Here is a 22369-nt window from a genome sequence, read left to right on the forward strand (position 1 = left end):
TTGAGCATTTGCATACCAGAAGTCAGGGAACAGAAAAGCTCTGCTTGATCAGCAAGTTAGTAGACTTGTCAATAATTTAGATGCAGCCTAAAGGCTATAGATGGATATTTGTTATGAACTGCTGACTTGAAAAAGAAATGCATTCTATTCTGAAATGCTTGTAAGACTTCAGCTTTCAAGTCAGGGAATGCTGCAGACAGCTGGAAGCAGCTATAACAATCTCCACACTCCCTTCCCTTCCCCTTCCATACTAGGAAGCACCACATGCTTCCACACTTGAGGGGAGCTTTTCTTTGACCTTTAGTTTTAAGATTTCAGTTTTTTCATTTCTCAAACAAAACAAAACAAAACAAAAAACCCAAAATTTCCCATGTCCTTATTGGTCCTAAAGACAAGAGAATGCAATCATGGTGAGGTGACCTAGGCTATACCCATGTTTGATTTCAAAGTTCTAAATGCTGAATGACAGTTATATAGAAAAGTTACATTTGAGGCATTTTTAGAGAAACCATTATGTTCTATAGCAGAATTCAAAGAGTAAATCTACATCTTTTTTTTTTTTGTCTCCAAGATTATTTATACAAATGCTAAATATGTTGAAAATTATGCACACATACCACAATTTTTAAAAATTTAATATCAGACAATTCTGATACATATCAAAAAAGATATTCTTCCAAAGTTTATGAAAGCCAACATTCTTTCCCTCAGGTTTGTCTGACTAGAAGAGGCTACAGCATTTGAGATACAGCACAGCTTGCATGTAGGGGCTGTGAGCTGCAAAGTCCTCGTATCTTGACCCTTAACATATTAAATGACTTGGGTTTAGGTTTAAGAAAACATAAGTTAAAATATGTGAAATTAAGCACCATCAATCTTAAATCTCACCTAATAAATGGTAAGGAATGCAACATAAACAATTGAACTAATTATTTTTGAATATTTTTGAACTAATTATTTTGAATGCCATACTACAGTGTGGTGGACTAGGGTGTGTTATTTGTTATCAACCATTTCCAAAGAACAGTTTTCCTTATATGTCAGTCTCTAGTATTCCATCCACTTGGGGATCTCTGTTCTTTAATGGCGTAAAAATAAGACTTCAGAATCTGCCCCAACTTGATTAATATAATTTTGGACACGCAGGACAAATTATCTTAAAATTGACTCTTATTAATTCACTTTCACTGGGGCTTTCATATCTGGAAAAATGTTCCTGGAATAGCAAACACTTACGTGTCAATAACTGGAAAGGTATAAACAACATTGTACATTAGTAAACTTTTATTCTTCTTTATAAATTAATGTTTCATCAAAAATATCAATAAAATTTTCAGAAATTAATTGGATTCTGAAAATACACTGGCATTCTTACTATTTGGATGGTCCCTAGATAAATGACAACTTCAAAACAGGAGAGACTAATACTTAAATATATTGGCTTTTGAACTTTGTTCACATTTGTACACTTTTGTTGGGTAGACAATGGCTCTAATAACAAGGAACAGAGATGTCTGGAGAGTGGCTCTGCATCTTTGGGAAGAAAGAGTTCTAAACAACAATTACAGGAAAATCTGCTGACACTCAGAAGAAACTATATTACAAGGCTAAATTCATTGAAAAGGAAAACTGAACATTTGTCATTATTAAGAACCTGAGAAGCCCAACTTCCAGGACACTTGTATGAAGAATTAGTTTGATCTTGATTTTTTTTCATTTCAAATTTCTAAAGGTTTTGATCCTTGAGAAGGAGAGAATGTGAAAGCTGGCTAATTGTCAATCAACGTGACCAGAATGATGGCTATTCTTAGTTTTTCTTCTGCTGCTATAACAGAATGCAATAGACCAGGTGGCTCATGAACAACTGAAATTTATTTCTCACAGTTCTGAAGACTGGGGAATCCAAGATCAAAGCACTAGCAGATTCAGCATCTGGTGAGAGCCCGTTTCCTGGTTTATAGACTGTTGTCCTCATATGGAGGAAGCAGCAAAAGAGCTTTCTAGAATCTCTTGTAATGGTACAAATCCCATTCATCAGGGCTCCATCTCCTGGACTAATCATCTCCCAAAGGCCCCACCTCCAAATACCATCACATTGGGAACTAGGTTTCAACATACACATTTTGGAGGAACAAACACTTTCAGTCTATAGTAGTAGAGAATAATTTTTCTTCTTTAAAATCTTGTAATGTTCATTATCTTTGCAATGTTTACTTCAGTTTCCTTCAGCATGACCAACATAAATGATTTTAGTGTACTTTGTACTTTAACTATCAGTCTAAAACTCTATTTTGTCTGCTTTAATTTAGCATTCATTTTCTACAAAAAGTCAATTTGATATTATGAAACAATATGTAACAATAAATTAAAAATTACAGCAACGAAGACAATAATCAGTTATATGGTTACTTAGTAGTTCATTTATCAAGTATGATTTAGCTGTTTTATTTTATAATGCTATATGATTTACATTTAGTTGTCACACTATTTTTTCATGAAGGATCAGTTTAATGTAATTTCACTTCCTCAGTTGGAACTGAGGCTTACAGAGATGACCTTTCCAGTGTCACACTCCTACTATTTAGTATTCAAATTGATGTTAGTCTCACTCTAATGCATGTGCACTTTTCACTAGACGCTTCAGCCTTTCCATCTTTAAGTTCAAAAAGGACTTTTTAAAAGTTTCCATTTTTTAGACAGGCAACTTAAATAAGAAATCTGAACTTTCTTATTATAAGCCAAAATATATAGAAATATTAATTCTTTACTAAGAAAAAAACATTTTGAATTGTAAGATATGAAATGTTGTTTTACATAGACTAGTAGCAACAAAATAAATCTTAGTTGAATAATTACAACCTATTAGATCATATTATCAAGAGAAAAATTTATATAATGCACAAAAAGATGAAGCACTTTCAGAATCTGTGTTCTTACAAGTGTTTACATATTTATTCATGGCTTTCTCAATGAAATATTTATGTGGAAGATCTTTTGCCCACAATGCTAATAAGTTATTTCATATTTATACTTAAAAGGAAAATCTACTTAAAATTTTTCTAAATTGTATAGAGTGATCCCTAGGAGACATTAAGTATTATTAGTTTATAAGATCTGATGTTCTTGACAAACAAAATAAAACAAAATCAAGTTCATAGGTACAGAGAACAGATTAGCAGTTACCAGAGGGCTGGGGGTTGGGGTGTGGGCAAAGTGGGTGAAGGGGGTCAACTCTGTGGTGATGGATGGTAACTAGACTTGTGGTGGTGATTACTCTGTAGTGTATACAGATGTTGAACTATTGTGCTGTACACCTGAAACTGTTTTAAATTTTAAAAGATCAGACATTCTTAAAATTTTAAGATCATGGCAGAAGATAATCTAGGAAAACATAAAAAGTAAACCCATGCAACATAATCTAGAATTCTCTGGTGGTAAGATGTGAGGCCATGTTGTATAATTCACAGTCATTGTTCTCATCATCTACATCAGTTCTGAAAGCAGGATATGGATTCAATATAGCCATCTTTATTACTTGTTTTATAACACTTATATTGCTTTACTTTGTTTCAAAACAATTAGATTTGTGTATGTGGTACTCATTAGACAATGAGTTTGAAATGTTCCCCCAGAGATTTAGATCTTGAAGAGGTTCAGAGCATGCTGCCCCCAAAATATAACACCTTGGCGTATTGAATATTTAAGCTGAAGGAATTAGAGGAAAAAAGCAAGTTCAAGGATGACTCTCTGACCTTCTCCCACTCTACTCTCAGGAAGGAGGTCATAAGACCATCATGTGAGAGGCGCTTTATACCCAGAGGACAAGAACTTTCTTATCTCCAAGACCAAAGGGATACCAACAGGAATCTGAATGAACAGGCCTTGCTACATTTCTCCTGTTTACTACACTTAGCTCATACCCCTTTTCATCCTATTGCATTTTCCCACTACTTGCCACTCTTCATCAAACCTAGCCTAAAACCCATCAGGTTTAACTACTTAGGAGGTCCTCATTTCCTCATGAAGTTTCCTGTGTCACATAGCACTTATTTTAAATAAATCTGTGTGCTTTTCACTTGTTAATATGTCTTTTCTTACAGGGTGCCCAAGGGTAAACTTAGAAGTGTAGAAGTAAAAGATATTTTTCCTCCCTTACAAATTCCAGGAGCAGTCGAATTCAGAAAGTTGGGAAGGCACAAAAGGAGGGAAAACAGTTGTATTTTTTTCTCCATCAAAATGAAAGGGAAATTTTTGTCCTCACCTTCATTTAACTCTAGATAAGTGACAGGGGAAGCTTCATGCTTCATTCACCCTTTCAGATCCTTGGAATGTTAATATTCTTATGAGTAAATTAAGTGGCTTATCTTATGTGCAGGTTTTGTGAACAGAGGAGGGTATCTCAAAAATTCTTCTCTCCCATCTTTGAAATATTGCAGGCACTGTGAGAGTGTCTTATGGTCCTTACTCAGTGGGAGGACGCACATTGCCTGAGCCACTCTGGCAACCTGCCTGAGCGAGCATCAGTACCTCCCCACCAACCTAATAAAGCACATCCGTGCTTGTGTCTAAGGATCTTGACAGTTGTAGACATTTGATACCTAAAATTGTGAGAACCGGTTGGGTTTTCCATTTCTTTGCAAATTACTTCATGACTTGTTCCGAGACAAGAAAAATATTTCAAATATACTTCCATAATCACATGCAATGCAAAGTAATTAGTTTGAGATCAAAGTTAATTATGGATGCTCTGAAAAAACAGGTTTGTGGATTTATCAGATCAACTTCCAATTGTAGTTTTGTAAATGTATAACCTAATACCAGAGTCACAGGAAGAACCTGTACATAAAAATCTAAATATGTAATTCAGTTATAGACTATCAACCTCCATAGCGTATGGCTCATTACAAACAATTTAATTATTGTTACAAAACGCTGCCTTATGTGTATACTTGTATCAGGTATAAAACTATACTTAGCAAATCCTTGCAAGTTTTTAGCCAAGATTCTTCCATAGTTGGCTTTGAATCTAGAAGTATGATCTTTTATTTTCTTGTCTGTAAAATAAAAAAAAATTAAAGTTATAACTAATTGCTCAATATTTAAGCATTATGCATTACATTTTCTGTATCTTAATCTGTTTGATTTTTAGTTGACAATGTGTTGAAACACATCAGCTTTTAGTTTCTTTCTACAATTTGTAAATAAAGACCTAAAATGCTATTGTTGCTTTCACTTTTCCTTTCTTTAAACATTAGGAATCCTGATGGATCTGTTTCCAAGAAAGTTGATATACAGAAATTAATGATTCCATTTAATAAAGTAAAATACATAAGATAGTAGAGTACTTCTCCCCAAATTGTTTTGTTGTTACTGCTATTGTTATTGTTGTTTTGGTTTGATTACTTTTCCTCCAAGTAAACCGACCTACCTCTACTATGAAGTTTCCTGGAATATCTCAACAAATATTGGGACTATATAAATGTGTATGACATACACAAAAGTCCATGAGTGTGTGAATCTGCATCTGTGGCTTTGCCAAGAAGCCCTTAGGGAAAGAATTTAGTCTGTATAGGACTCAGTTTTTACAGACATACAGGCCTGGGTCTGCGTCCTGGCTTTTCTTGCAAATCAGAGAAAGTTTAATTATCCAGATTCTTGGTTGGTTAACTACTCTGATAGTGAGAGTAATGATCTCTGGCAGTGGTAGACCTATTAAATTGTAAAAGAAAGAGAAAGTCCTCAGCACAGTGCCCTGGACACTCAGTAAACTTGAATTATGTCCCTAACATCTGGATTTCAGATTTCTGGTTCCTTTGAAAAGACTTCCAGAATTAGGATTCTCTTGGCTACTCATTTAGATTTAGTCATTGTTCCAGCTCCATTAATTTATATGTTTTTCTTGATTTCTCATATATTGTGCAATATAACAATGATTTAGAATTCTGAATTCTGGGCATAAATTAATGCTTCTTTGACAATCACTAATAGTTAAGAAATGCTTTGGATCAAAAGTCACCTTTCACAATAATTGATGTGTTTTCATCTATCACTAAACATGTTTAAATTATAATTAAGTTTCTTGTCTACCATGAAATGTCCTTGGTTGTAATATCATTTTGTGTGTCTGTGGAACATTAAAAATGATAATTACTATAAATTTTGCTTATAGTATTTGTTAATTTTATAACAATATAACAACTTTTGACTCTAATAGCAAAAAGATTTCTTCAACTTTCTCTTAAATTTATTTAACTATTATAAAACATGAAATAATTACATATTGTTAACATCGTCAGTCTGATTAGTTTATAATAAACTGGTACATTTGATGAACTAAGATAATTAAAAGTGATCACAAATGAGTATTCTGTTATCTCTTATCTTTTTCATGTTCAATTAAGCTTTAAATATTAAACTTTTATCTAGGTGGTATTAGTTATATTGAAAAATATGAGTTTCTATTCTAATGTTGGAATATGTATGAACATGTAGAATATGTATGAAATGTACAAAGATTCAGGGATTTTAAAAAGCCCATGTAATTCATTATCAATAGAAAATGGTGTCTTGTTTCACCTGAGGTTGGGTGAGAGGTACAATTTAATCAACAGCTGACTTCTGTAACCACTCTAAGTTTAGTTTAAAAATATGTAAATAAAATGAGGAAGAAAGATATCTCTCTATCTCTATATATGTATATATATATATATATAGAGAGAGAGAGAGAGAGAGAAATAAACTTTATTTCCACATATTAATCTTGCTATAGTTTGACATATATTTACTATTTTCCAGGTAGTTTTTCTAGTTCTCTTTTTCTCATTCAGATATTTTCAAACATTGTGCATCTAAATGTGACATGCAACATTTATTTATTTATTTATTTTTATTGAAGTATAGTTAGTTTACAATGTTGTTAGTTTCAAGTGCACAGCAAAGTGATTCAGATATATATATGTTCTTTTTCAGATTCTTTTCCATTATAGGTTATTACAAGATATTGAGTATCGTTCCCTACACTACGCAGTAGGTCCTTGTTGCTTACCTATTTCATGTATAGTAGTGCGTATATGTTAATCCCAAATTCTTTTTTTTTTTAATTAATTAATTTATTTAATTTATCTTTGGCTTTGTTGGGTCTTCGTTGCTGTGCGCGGGCTTTCTCTAGTTGCAGCGAGTGGGCACTACTCTTTATTGCAGTGCGCGGGCTTCTCATTGTGGTGGCTTCTCATTGCAGAGCATGGGCTCTAGGCGCATGGGCTTTGGTAGGTGTGCCACACAGGCTCAGTAGTTGTGGCTCGCAGGCTCTAGAGCGCAGGCTCAGTAGTTGTGGCGCCTGGGCTTAGTTGCTCCGCGACATGTGGGATCTTCCCGGACCAGGGCTCGAACCTGTGTCCCCTGCATTGGCAGGCGGGTTCTTAACCACTGCGCCACCAGGGAAGTCCCCCAATTCTTAATGTATCACCCCCTCCACCCCACTATCCCTTTTAGTAATCATAAATTTGTTTTCTATGTCTGTGAGTCTATTCCTACTTTGTGAGTCTATTCCTGTTTTGTAAATAAGTTAATTTGTATCATTTTTTTATATTCCACAAGTCTATCCACAGATGAATGGATAATGATGTGGTATATATGTATACAATGGAATATTACTCAGCCATAAAAAATAATGAAATAATGCCATTTGCAACATTGCCATAGATGGACCTAGAGATTATCGTCTAAGTGAAGTAAGTCAGACAGAGAAAGACAAATATCATATGATATCACTTACATAAGCAACATTTATTTTCATACTAATGAAATAGCATTTCTTTTCCAAATAGAGGAAATACTAGGAACCAGTTATTCAATAATAATAATAATGATAATGATGATAATAATAATAATATAGCCTCAAAAGGAAAAAAAAGTATGACCCTGATATATTGTTTTCTAAACTTCATCAATTTTCTTTGCTACTATAATTTAACTATCTTTCCATTTTATGTTTGTTTAGAACTGAAAGCTGTTGAAAAATAAGGAGATATAGATGCAGGTACCAATATAGATATACATGATATAGGAGAGAAAAGAATGATTCACATTATGTTTAATTTTATTTAAATCGATGAAACTTTAAAAGTGAAATATATGTTTAGCAAGAAGAAAATAATTAATTCAGCTTCTTTAAACTTATTTAAGGCAATACAGTAGGAGAATTTTATTTCTCTGTTAGTTGTGCCCATTGGTATACATTTTAGGTTGCAAACGATACTTTTAAATGTAGGCTTTCAAGAACTTTCACCTATGCAGTGCTATTTAAAATATATTAAACAGCTGTTAGTTATATTCTAATTTGTTTGCCAAACTCAAAATTATTTGGTGCTCATAATTAAAGCAAAATATGCAGAGATCAACATAAAGGCAAATCAGAATGTGCTACATAGACGAATAAAGGAAACTTACTTAAAGGTTCTGTTCTAGGAAATTGATAATACCCACAACTGAAGGAGCCGAGGAACTACTGGCTGGTAGAGCCCTCAGTGGGCTGATAATATTCTTAAGTATCTTCAGATGTCATACACCATGAAACTTTCATAGCACTTTGAGGCTCTGCTGGGAAAATTATATGTTTTTCAAAAGTTAACAAGCTCTACTTTATTGCCCTCAGCTGTGCAAAGCTTTTGTCCCATGTTCCTTCCTTCACGTCTCCAATATCATATATACACATAAAATTCCTTTGATGTTATGGTCCTGGAATTTACAGAAGCCCACCAAGAGAGAGTTCAGTGGAAAAACCTCTGGATTAGGGATTTGGGACATTCTCTTTCTTTGTGTGTGTGTGTGTGTGTGTGTGTATAATTTCTGAAAAGAATACATTTTCCAAAGAAAAATGAAGCAGCATCAGAATATGGAGAGAGATGAGGTATTGGATTTGAGGGTGTGTTTTTGGAAGACTTTTAGACAGGGTGCTTGGGAAATACTTTTTCAGAATGAGATTTTTGAACAGAGACTTAAAAATGCATAGGAAAAAGCAATAAGAAAATTGGAGGAAGAGTATTCTAGTCAAATAAATAGTATGTTCAAGAACTTAGAGGTAGAAATTTGCATAATGTACTCAAGAAACTGACTGGGCATGGGTGACCATGGTAGAAAAATTAGTTGAAGAGGTAAGCAGGGGCCAGAACGTATAGGTTTTTGTAGTCAATGGTAAGGAGGTTTGGTTTTATTCTAGTTGTAAAGAAAGTTGTTGTAGGATTCTGCTTAGTTGAACGTATGATATGATTTATATAAGCAGAGACCACACTGGATGCTAGGATAAAATCCATTCTCATGGTCTAGGAACCAAAGATAATGTTGGCTCAGATTTCCATACAAAGGAAGAAGAGGTAAGAAGAAGAGGCAAAAATTAGGCCAGTTTGGAGTATAGTTTGGCCATCAAAAGAACAAATGAGGTTGAAAATACAAATGAAGTCTAAAGAAAGAAGACAACACTATTTTTAGTCCTAAACAACTAGATGAATGGAGGTGCTGCTTATGTATATGAAGATACTGAGGAGGGACAGGATCAATAATTTATGGTTGACACATCTATTTTACATCAAAATGGAGAAATATAGATGTAGTTCCTTATAAACTGGATATGTGATACAGACACACACAGGTGGGTTCCAGAGATATGTATATGGAAAGATAACATTTAAACTTAAAGAACTAATGAGATCACCTCTTAAGTGAATACAGATAGTGAGTAGGCACAGACTAATGCCAGGGAACTCAAATATTTAAGGATGAGAAAGAAGAGGAAGAAGAAGCAAAGAGGTGGAAAATGGACACTCAGTGGAGCAATCAAGCGGATTGGAGTTTCCTGAAACATGAGTTTACCCATTATGAGAAGTGACTGTAGGAATTTGAAGTAGTTTATGTCAAATTGTCCCTATATTTCTGGAAATAAGAAAAGTCATCAGGTGAAAATGTGGAGATGGGGAGGGCAGTAGTTTTACAAGGAGAGGTGGAGATGTAGCCAACTTTTTCAGAGAATGGAAGATAAAGTTGAAAAAGACATGTAATATATTAGATGGTTAGTTTTTAGGACCTATTTGAGATTTAAGTTTACAAAGTGGGGTATGCATTTTTTCAGTATCAAAAGTGAATATATTTAACCATACTCTACTTACAACAAAGTAAATGGGTGAGCGGAATAATAATTCATGCTATAGCATGTTTAGTCAATTGGCCACAGAAAAAGTCAGTTGTAGGATGGCAGAGAATTTTGTCTTATAAGAATTAGAACCAAGGGGTTCTGTAATCATCTGGTATCCACTCAGTGTTTTACCTCAGGTTAAAATGTACATGATGGGAACTCCAGGGATCTTCCAGATTCTTTGTTTATTGTCACGGTCAACTGTGGCCACAGTGTAACACTTGTCCTGAGTTACACTCTGTACTAAACAGTCATCTGCATAAGTTCCTTTGTGTGTGCTTCATAATCATTCAAATCTTTGATCCTGAGCAATACTTAGAGCCACTTGATACTTCTGCCATTACACAAGCAATTATCCAAGGGATACACTTGGCACACAGACAGTCCATCATTGACTGCACTGAGTTTAGTTTGGCATTAATGGAAATGTTGATAAAGTTGGTATGAACCAGGATGTGGTAAAGTGGCCCCAGCGGTGTGTTATAATGGAAGAATAAGCAGGAAAAGTGATGGGAGCCGGGCACAGAGGCTGTGTGTATTTCTTTAAACCTCATGCAATACTGGGGTACATGTAAGCAGAGAAGACAGAGGTTTTTCTAAGGGAGTGACAAGAAAAAGGAGAGATCTACAAAAGTGTTATACTAGAATTGGCTAGATCATGCTGCAGAAGCATACAATTCCAAAATCACAGACTTAACACAAAATTATGTACTTTTCAATTATGTTACAACGTATGAATCATCATTTAGCTACTCAAGATAACAGGGCTTCATCCATTATCCTTTGACTATACCATCTGGGGATACAGCCTTTCTGTCACCACAGCAAAGAAGAAGAGCTGCTAGGGAATCCCACACTGGCATGAAATGCTTCAACAGGGAAATGATTCATGTCACTTCTATTTACAAACCACTGACTAGAACAATTAATTTGTCCAGACCACACTCAAAAGACCACTGGGAAGTGCAGTAGTTGATGTGCTAACAAGAGAGGAAAACCAGGTATTGGTGAGCACAAGTAACCACAAGAGCTGAGCATGTATACGCAAGAGAGGATCTCATAAGGAAAGAATTAAGGACAGGATGACAATCATGGACAATGAAAAAATGACATGTTCAATATGTTGGTATTTTTCAAAGGAATAGAATAATGACTGTAGCAGTGAACTAGCCAATCGACATGAAAAAGAACATATATGGAACATTTAAATTCCATTCATTGGAGTTGGGGCAATTATGGTAACAACAGGCCTAGGAATTGACTTTTTTCAAAAAATTTCTCTCTCATTTACTAGCTTTATGGCCTTAGCCAAATTATTTAACAATTTTACATGGGTCCATCTATCCATAAATTGATGAAAATTCAGGAAACTTCTCTCATATGGCTGTTGTGATGATCAGATGTAATAACAAACACAAAAAGCTGTATATTTTATTATGTAGCACATAGTCAAAGTAAAATTCCTTATTATTAATAGAGATGAAATGGTAAAAATCTTAAATGCACATGAGTAAGCTTTTTCTAAAAACGAAGCTGGAAACCTAAAGAAACTGGCTTAGAATATCCCTTTAAAAATAGTGAATTTATTTTGAGATGAAGTCAATAAAAATTTGAGGAATGACTGTTCTGTGGTTGGATATCTACAGTGCACTTCGAATATAGAATATTTTAATTTGCTGCTATCAGCTTTCCTTAAAGCATAGCTTAAATCATTTTTAAATTACATTCTTTAAACACTTTTTTTTGTTCCCAATGCAAGTGTTTAGAAATGTGTATCTTTTTCATTTATCTCACCAGCTGACTTGGAATTGGAATAGTTTGTGATAGAACACAGAACATTTTATCATTTAGAAGAAAAAAGGAAAGGACATCATTTGTGCAAGTGACTATTTTCTGATCTTTCTATTTATCAGGGATTTTATTACTCTTTAGCCATTGAGTTTATTGTTCTATGTAAACAAATATGTGCATGCTTGTGTGTATATGTGTTGGTCTGTGTGCATGTGTACATATGCTGACAAGAGCATACATGCTTGTATTTTCATAAAATGTGTGGCAATGTCTTCTTCCAGTTAGTTCTATTTTGTTTGAACCTTTCCCAAACACACGGCATTCTATAGATAGCAAAGGAATCTACACAAAGGTCTCAAACAAAATCAGATAAAGACATTAAAGGACAACATCAAATCTATTTCACAACTATATTATATCATTATATCATATTATTGAAAAAATATATAGAGAGAGTCAGATTCAGAAAATAAAGCATGAGAAAAAATAAGCAATGCTATTTAGAGATCAACATTGTTGATTACTTATTTTTGAGATATGTTTAGTCTGGTATTCTCCTATGTTTTACATGAACATTCTGGCCTTACTTTCTTATTCAACTCCAATTTTTCTCCATAAATTATACCCAGGCACTGAAACTCTCTCTTTGGAGCTAAACTGTTTACATGCCAGTAATTAAACAAGTTTTTTAATCTAAATTCTACTCTGTTAATTTTTTGATATACATACAAAAGTATATCATTCCTCAAATCAAGGAAATAAAAATATGCTTTAGGATGGTTTAAAAGAGGGTTAAATATGTCAACCTTTATATAATTGAATGAATAACAAAGACAAAACCAGTCAAATTGATTTTTTATGAAATCTAAAATTCATTCTGGGCTGACATGGTCTGTGAAGGACTTTTTCTGGAGAAAAGATTTGAGGTGATATCTGAAAAATTAGCAGAGTTGAATGAGTGAAAATGACATAAAATATGAGTTAATATTCAAATTATTCTTTCTTCTACTTTCAATCCTGCTTTCCACTCCTGGCTCTTCATTGTTTTAAGAGATGTCTTGGTTGCTATTTCCTTCCCATGCACCGCCCTACACCTGTTTTTTTCTTTTCCAGTCACAGCCCTCTTTTTTCTTCATCTCCTGGTTTAATACTGAGCAGTAACCATGTTCCCTTTGGTAAATACTTATCAGAATGATGGCACTCTAAATGCTGCTGGGCACAAGCGAACAGGTGTGTAGGTACTTAATGGAAACATTAAGTAAATTGTTAACTAGAATTCTTCAAAGGCTCAGTTAGAGAACGTATATTCTAAAAGATAATTCTCCTAATCTTTATTTTATCACTCAGATACAACTTTGGTACTTCTTTTTTTAGATCGCAGTTGCTTCCTAACTCCTCATTTAACTAGCTCTTCTTGAAACCTGAAATAAAGTATTCCTCTATATTTTATATTGAACTGTTGTAAAAAAAAAAGTATCTGAAACTTGAACGTAGACAAAAAGTCAGGCCAACGTCTTTCAATATTTGTGGGAGTTGAGATCTCCCTAGGATTATCCAGATTCCAGGGGAATATTTTTAGTTCTATTCCCTACTTACTGTTGCTTAAAGAGCTCAGACTTAGAGGACCCACAGGTTCACTTGTGGATTTTTCTCCAGTAGAGATGCAAATAATTTGTGTCCATTGGAGCAAATAACCCTAGAGGTAGCAGTTTATAGGCCTATTGGACATTAAACGGCTATTTTTTTTTAATCTAACCTACCAATTTTGCCATTTTATAAGAATTTTAGCTTCTTGCATGCTCTTTGAACCAGAAATTAATATGTTAAAATACTTGATATGTGTTCGATTTATATATATGTTACAGTTATAATCTGATCTTCTTGACAATTATGTGAATTATATTTTAACACATTTCAACATCTGTGTCTTCCCTACATTGATTTTTCAGGATCCTTGGTTCCTTTTTTTGTACTCTATAATTTTAAAACTATTATAATAGTTTGTATTACAAAGGTCACAATGCTTCTTCGCATAGATTTAATTTAGGATGTGAGGAAGTACCTGGAGGGACAGTGGATGCTGTCCCATAACCCTTAATCCAGCAGATGGGGCTTCAGTTATAAAGCACATCTATTGTTTCTGAAAATTTTCAGTTGATCAGAAGAGTGGCGATGAGACAAAAACCCAAGGATTCTTCATGTAAGAAACTTCATATTTCTGACAATGTAAACCTCCTGGGGATATTGAGTATGTTGAGAGGCTTCATAGCGATTCACCGACTCCCTCTGAACCTGGGGGGTTGACCTCCTTTCCCTCCATTGCCAGCAGTCTTTCTCCTCCCCAGGCCCAAACACATACAAAAATATAATAATATCCCACACTTTCCACCTTCCTTGCCTATGCCTACGGCAAGCATACAACCTTTTTTGTGGTTTTCTGACTTATCTATTATAGCTGATTATTTGGGAAAGAGCCAGGAAGGGAGAAAAAATGAATATAAAGTAAAAAAAGAATCTCATAGAAAAAACTGTCTTGGTTTCACCTAATCCTACAGATACAGGCCCTGCCGCTTCTTTGTTCCTATCAGTGTCCCTTCAATTCTCTTTCTTCCCAGGGATCATGGCCACAGTTCATCCGGACAGGTAACCTTGCACCTCTTCACTGGGACGCTTTCCCCTCTCTGGTGGATGTCATGATGCAGTGCTCAGATCTCTTTTCAGGACTGAAGAACTTGTTGCTTCAGCTCCTGAGAATGTTGTCATAAAACTACCTTTAATTTTCAGTTCTTTTCTGAAATGCCTCAGCTACAAAGGCGATCCCTATCAGGTCCACTTTCCTGGAGTGGCCCACATCCAGTGGTTGACAATGGGGAGTTATAGAGGCCAAGCCATCTAGATCAAACTCATGACACTTCTGAAGGGTCCCTCCATTTCCAGAGTACCCTGAGAGGTCAGCCATAGTCATGGTTGGGATTGTTTCACAGATCAACTCCCTCTACCCAGGCTCTTCCTCTTCCCTCCCTTCACAGGTGTTGATTCCAGGGGTAAATCCTAGTAAACCTTCTGCAGTCATGCTTCCTAGTAATCTTTACCTCTGAGCTTCTAGCAGAACCCAGCCTGGGACTGCAACCCAGAGACAGTATGTCTAAAATAACAGTCGTGCAGGTAATCGTGATTGGTGTTTTTAAATACAAAGAACTAAATTAAGACTCATTTGCATTTCAAAAAGCTATCCAAATTCCCCTCCTTTTCCTCCTCCTTAAAATGATGGCTCAACTGGGCATTTTACCACAGAAATTGCATGAGAATTCTGAGGAAAGGACAAAAATAGAGTATTCAGAGAAGGAATAGGAGGAAGAGAAGGAAGTGTAGGTGAGAAGAAAGCTGCGGGTAAAGCCCAGTGTTGACAGGAGATAATAGAGTAATGGGAATTTAATTTTCTTTTCATCTTATTTATCTCTCCTCATTGCAGTCCATGGTATTTCAGCAGTTACTCCTCACATCAGTGTTAAAAAAAGTTGAAATAGATTTTCCATCATTAAGATGGAACTTTGGACATGGGGTATAGAGGAGAAAGATTCTCAAGCAGTAGGAGAAGAACCATTAGAAGCAAGAAAATAAACAGAATTCCTCTGGTCATCATCCTAAGGGAAGCAGCGAAGGAGATTTGTCCAGTTGAGATGTATCAGTTGGAAAGATAGGAGTAGTCTAGACTTATACTTGCAAGAACGGCAGTATTGTGTCATCTATCCATAGATAAAGTGACAAGCTTACAAGGCAGGATTTTGTGTCTGTATCTATTAAAAAGAAATGAGTGTTCACATGAAATAACCTCTGAACTTTGATAGGTTACATATTTTTGAGATCAGACTACTACTAAATAGATTCACCAAATCAGACAGCATTCACTGGCTTGAAGGTCTGGGAAAAGGTAACAATGTGTGGATACCCCTCTTTGTGATGGAGTAGTTGTTTTGCACAGATGTTACTTCACCCCCCTTTTTTTTCATAACAACTCACCATATGATTAATTTCAGCATGTAGTGGGCTCATTAGTTGCAATTTGATTTGTGCTAGCCTGTCATACTGGGATTTTCCATTTTGAGATTAAATCATTCCCCTATTCAAGAGACTCCAAAGGCTTAGAATAAAATCAAAACATCTAACTGTGGCTGCAGGCCAATTCTACTGGCCTCTGCATATCTCTCCAAACCAGATCCTGTAATTTTCCTCTTTACTACTTTCTTCAGTCACATCAGCCTTCTTATTCCCCAAAAGTCCCAGCCTTCTTTTTTTTTTCTACATTTGCCTCTTTCTACAACCGTTTTTCTACATCTGCCCTTGTCTCAGCCCGTGAAGCCTTTCTCCTATATTCACACATTATATATAACTCTCACTTTATTCATAACTCTGGTATCACCCAACAGAGTTTCTCTAACCATAATGTAAGTTAGACCTCATTCCAATTCAACTAATTCTCTCAACCCCCTTACTTTCTTAAAATGTATTTTATAGCACTTATCATGACCTGAAATGCTTATTGATGGGGTGAGGCCCACACACATTATGAAGGATATCTATTTTACTTAAAATCTACTAATTTAAAAATTAATCATATCTAAAAAACCACCTTCACATCAAGATCTAGACAAATGTTTGAGCAAACAACTGGGCACCATAGCCTATCCCATTTAACATGTAAAATTAACTATCACAATGAGTATTTTTTTATGTATTTAATTTTAATTCCAATTTATTAATTTATTATTAAGCAATCATTTCATCCCATGTGGTCTATTTTCAAGTCAGAGTTTCAGATAATACAGTTAGCATCAACATTCAGGTCCAAGGTGGAGATTTAAAACTATAAATACTATCCCATATCCAAGTGTCTATTTATCATATTGATTGATTGTGAACTTTAATAGTAAGTAAACAGGAACCAGAAATTAAATCCATACTTAGACTTAACCTCAATATATTATGTCAAGAATCCTTCTCGGGCTTCCCTGGTGGCGCAGTGGTTGAGAATCTGCCTGCCAATGCAGGGGACACGGGTTCGAGCCCTGGTCTGGGAAGATCCCACGTGCCGCAGAGCAACTGGGCCCGTGAGCCACAACTACTGAGCCTGTGCGTCTGGAGCCTGTGCTCAGCAACAAGAGAGGCCGCGATAGTGAGAGGCCCGCGCACTGCGATGAAGGGTGGCCCCCGCTTGCCACAACTAGAGAAAGCCCTCGCACAGAAACGAAGACCCAACATAGTAATCAGTCAATCAATAAATCTTTAAAAAAAAAAAAAAAAAAAGAATCCTTCTCATTATCAATAACATTATTTATGACTTGATAATGTTTTCCACTTCACAGTAGAGAACATTTAGTTCAATGTTTTAATTTATTTATTTATTTATTTATTTTTGGCTGTGTTGGGTCTTCATTTCTGTGCGAGGGCTTTCTCTAGCTGTGGCAAGCGGGGGCCACTCTTCATCGCGGTGCGCGGGCCTCTCACCATCGCGGCCTCTCCTGTTGCGGAGCACAGGCTCCAGACGCGCAGGCTCAGTAATCGTGGCCCACGGGCCTAGCTGCTCCGCGGCATGTGGGATCCTCCCAGACCAGGGCTCGAACCCGTGTCCCCTGCATTGGCAGGCAGACTCTCAACCACTGCGCCACCAGGGAAGCCCAGTTCAATGTTTTATAGCTCTTAACTGACCTGAATATAGGCAAGTGAAACAAAATTGTTTGTATAGTATATGGATGTGAGATATATATCTTAATATTGAACATTTTCACAATGATCTTACCTGGACTTCCTTTGAGGTATAATATGGAGCTTCTTTGTATAAAAGTTGACCAAGAAAGTACACTTATGATATTAAAGAGTAGATTTTCTAAGAATTTTTCTAATTTTACTGTTGAGAATAAATACCTTAACTTCCTTTTATGTGCTCATACCTCAATAAATACATATTGTTTTCTAATTATTTACTTAATACTTACTATCACCTCATTTACTGTAAGTTAAAAGATATTGTGAAAACAAGCTTTCTAATACTTGTTTTCTATATGAAATGAGCCTCTCACTATGTATTCACTCAATGATATTTTATTTTTAATTTTTATTACATAAAATGAGTGTGTATGTTCATACACCCTTATTTTCAGTCACAATTACTACATTATGAACTGAAAGTAGAATGTTTTATATCATTTGTAACATAACTATCTTCATCTCCTGACCTTAGTGATCCTCTAGAAAGTACATTCATATTTTTAAATGTTACCATGTGCAAATAAAATTCTAGTGCAAGGTTTCTAGTTCACCTCATCCCTATACTCAGGTATATTACTAGATGTACATCTGATGAACTTCAAAATGACTTATTCCATAAAATAGTATTTTCTGGAAACTCAACATGTGTCACTTTTCTTTGAACTGAGTATACAGCAGTGAATAAATAGAAAAAAAGAACAAAACACTTTCTTGTCCTTATTGAGCTTTCAATCTATGGAGGTGATGCAGACAGTGAGGAAAGAAATACACACATATAAGATAGAGATAAGTAATATGGAGAAAAATTACCAGAATTAGGGTGTAATGAGACCTGGGGAATGGGTTGCCTCAGTGGGGCAACTGACATTTGAGCAAAAATATGAAGGAGTTGAGGAAATGACCTACTTAGCAATCCAGGGGAAAACATTCCAGGTAGAAAAGCAAGTGCAAATAGCAAGGAGACTAGTATGATTGGAAGTTAGTGTGACTGTAATACCTGATGGGGAAATAAATAGGAGAGGAGGGCTGAGAGTTAAGAAAGAGATCATGTAAGTCCTGGGAAGCCGCCATAGATAGTTAAGCTTTTACTCTAAGAAGGGGAAGCAAGTGGGGTACGTGGAACAAGGAAATAGCATCTCCACTCAGATGATGTGAGAGTAGTCTTATAAAGAGGGAAAAGGACAAATTAGGAGAGTATTATAATACTACAGATGAGAGATTAAAGAAATGAAGTTGGTGAAATGTGGTTAGATTCTAAAAGAAGAGGTAGTTTGTGGTTTGGTAATAGACTGTGAACGAAAAGACAGAAATGCTCCAAGTTTTGGGGCTAAGAACGTAGAAGAAGAACACGCTTGCCCATTTACTGAGATGGGTAATATTGATATAGGTGCTGATTTGGTTGAAGGGAGGGAGGAGAAGCTGACTTTTGGATCTGCTAAGACATTTAGTTGTTTATTAGACATCCTAATGGGGATTTTGAGTAGGCAAATTGCATATGTGACTATAAATAAAAAGATGAAATATTTCAAGCTCAGATATTAATAGTTCATGTTAAGTTTAAGTTTAGTAATCATTTGGATAATATGTGAATTATGTAAATTACCTATAATTACATGAGAATCTTGCATTTTAGATACAATTATGAACTAGTTTAGTGATTTCAAAGTCAAAATGGTTAGTTACTTCAAATTTTGGTTAAAAATTAAAAAATTTGGTGATTCAGTATTGCATTGAGAATTAATTAAGGTAATTTGATATTGTATGCTTGCAAATTTCATAGATAATATTACTTCTTATTTATCGTTTAAGGAAATATAATACTAATCTTGAGTTTACGAACTTTGGAGGAACAAGCAACACTGAATGTTTTAATTTTTTCAATACTATTAGAATGATAAATACACTTGGGTAATGGCATTACTTGGTGATTATACATGAAAATGTAAGCGTTTCTTAAGTTCAAATTAAGGACTATTAAAATGAGGTTTAAGTTTGGATATAGACTAAAATGAAACTAGATAATATATTGAAATATATGTCATATATATAATATGTAATGCATATAACCATACATTGAAGTTCATAGTAGAGATTGAGGGTATATCAAGATCATTTCGGTTAAGTATGCTTTAAAATTGATATAGTTATTAAAAGCTTGTATTTTTTGTCCATTTATATCATGTACATTCTGATGTCAACTTTTGAACATTCACTTTATCTAAAATTACATATTTAATCAGTCATGATTAAATATGTATGTATATGTATGTATACTTATCTATACATAGATAAGTATATTTTGCAAATATAAATACAGATTTTTGAGATGAAAAACAACCAACAAGAGAAAAAAACACAATTAAATAAGAAATAATATAGATAGTATGTGAGTGCACCAAAAAAGTACTTGATATGTCACTACGAAGTATCCTCAGAAAGAAAAACCAAACCAAAAGGTAAAGAGTTCATGGCTATCGTTTGTCAAGAAAAAATAGTGGCAAAAATATACAATTGCTTTTCCAAATAAGGATATATAATGCTAGGAAACTAATATTTTTTCTTTCGTGCAAGTCAAAATATAAACACTTGTATAAACATTTGGCTTGTGTGAAAGTGGAAAATGAAACTGAGTGAGGATACTGATTTGCTCTGTGATGTGTTAGGTAACCTGAGTGAAATGATTATAATGAAAACAGTTATTCAAATTTATCATGCTATAAAAATGCTTCATAATCACTTTATGAAATATCCAGGTAAAAAAAAAACCTGTAATTTAAAACTCTTCAATTTAAGGCTATGAATGAAAAGACCAAATGAATTTATCTGATGTAAAAATGTAAATTACTGTAAGAAGTAGGATTACAGTTCTCAAGATTGCTCAACATCTCCTGAATCTGATGCTATGATTTGAAAAAAAAAAAAAAGGAAACATACTAACGGGCTTTCCTACAATCCTACAAGTAAATTAATAATATCAAATGTCACCTTATCTCCTAATGAATGCCAACAGAATAAAATGAATTCACACAGTAAATAAACACATTTAAGTCCTTTAAGATGTTTTATTCTCATAAATAAACATTCATATATTGTGGGGTCTTCTCTCCCATCATCATACCATTGCTAAGGTAAAGCACAACCTTGGCTTTACTCTCCAAAATGAATTTTCATGTAAAGAAGTGATGAGTACTTTGCACTTTAACACCCAGTCTGACCTAGCTAATAGCAATTCTTGTTGACATTTATATAGTTATATATGACATTTATATATTTACCTGGCAACTTCAAAGTAGAAATGGGGTGGAGTTGAATTACAGTTGGTTCTTTTCAGTTAAGATTCTGTGTGGATTCCATAAGCAAAGCCACATAGAAGTGTACACCTTAATAGTATAAGAGTAATCTGGTAAAATATAATAATAATAAGCCATTCTTTTAAGTTCATAATAATGCATGTTCTACATAAGTGTAAAAAGGAAGTCCAATCTCCACCACACTTTTCTTGCTCTGCCTCATGTAAAACACACCTCAAAATCATTATCAAGCTTAACAACTTGTATTCTTCTAGATATTTTTCCATATAATTGTATATAGTTGTATACAGATGTGTGTATGCATGTATACATACATACACTTATACTTTTTATTTATAGTTTTTTATTTATATTTTACTATATTGTTTAGCAACATGCTATTTTAGCCAAAGATATATCATAGATACTTATGACAATCCATACAGACTTTTATTCTTTAACAAGTTCAGAGTAACTGCATATTATGCATGTCCAATGATTTATATTATCATTCTTCTAGTAATGGGATACTTAGGTTGGCTCCAATTGTTTACTAGCACAAATAGCATTGTAATAAGCATAGTAGATTTTATTTTTTGGTTTGTTTCCTTGGGATGTGTGTGTGTGTGTGTGTGTGTGTGTGCATGTGTGTGTCTACAGAAATAAACCTCAAGAAAATAAATCCTGGTTCTGCCAATTATAAGCTATTTGACATCAGGCAAGTTCTATCCTGTCATTGCCACGATTTACCCATCTGTGAAGTGGGGATAATACTATCTCCCTCATAAGGTATTATTGTGAGGATTAAATGGGATAATACAATTACAGTATAGTTTCTGGCCTATAGTGATCAGAGATAGATGTCTTTTGTGAATGTACTTTTTTTCAGACTTCGAATAAAGCTGAGAATTTTTTCATGTTAACTATGCGTTTGGATTTATTTTTCTATTCAGTTCATTTTTTTCTGTTGAGTTTTTTTTTTTTTTTTATCCTGATGATTTGCTAGTGGACTTTAATGATATTGTCTAATTGTTATGTCATTTGTTTGCTATTATCAACATTAAAAAGCATGGGCAACAAAGCAAGGCTAACTACGGAGATGCCTTATGTGGCACATCCAGATAATGAGGACATGTTGACTTAAGTAAATTAAGTTGTTGAACAATGAACTCAAAGTTTATGTTTCTTTATTCTTCATCTTGAGTATTTTTCTGTAAGTTAAAATAGGAAAGCAAAATATATCTCACAAAAGAATGCTGCCAAAATCAAATTGTGCTTTTATTGTCTTTGATACAGTTAGTATCTACCTGGCTCAATAAGGGCTCTAGAGTCTAAC

This window comes from Balaenoptera borealis, assembly GCF_965194805.1.
Source record: "Balaenoptera borealis genome assembly, chromosome: 18".
Classification (NCBI taxonomy): domain Eukaryota; kingdom Metazoa; phylum Chordata; class Mammalia; order Artiodactyla; family Balaenopteridae; genus Balaenoptera; species Balaenoptera borealis.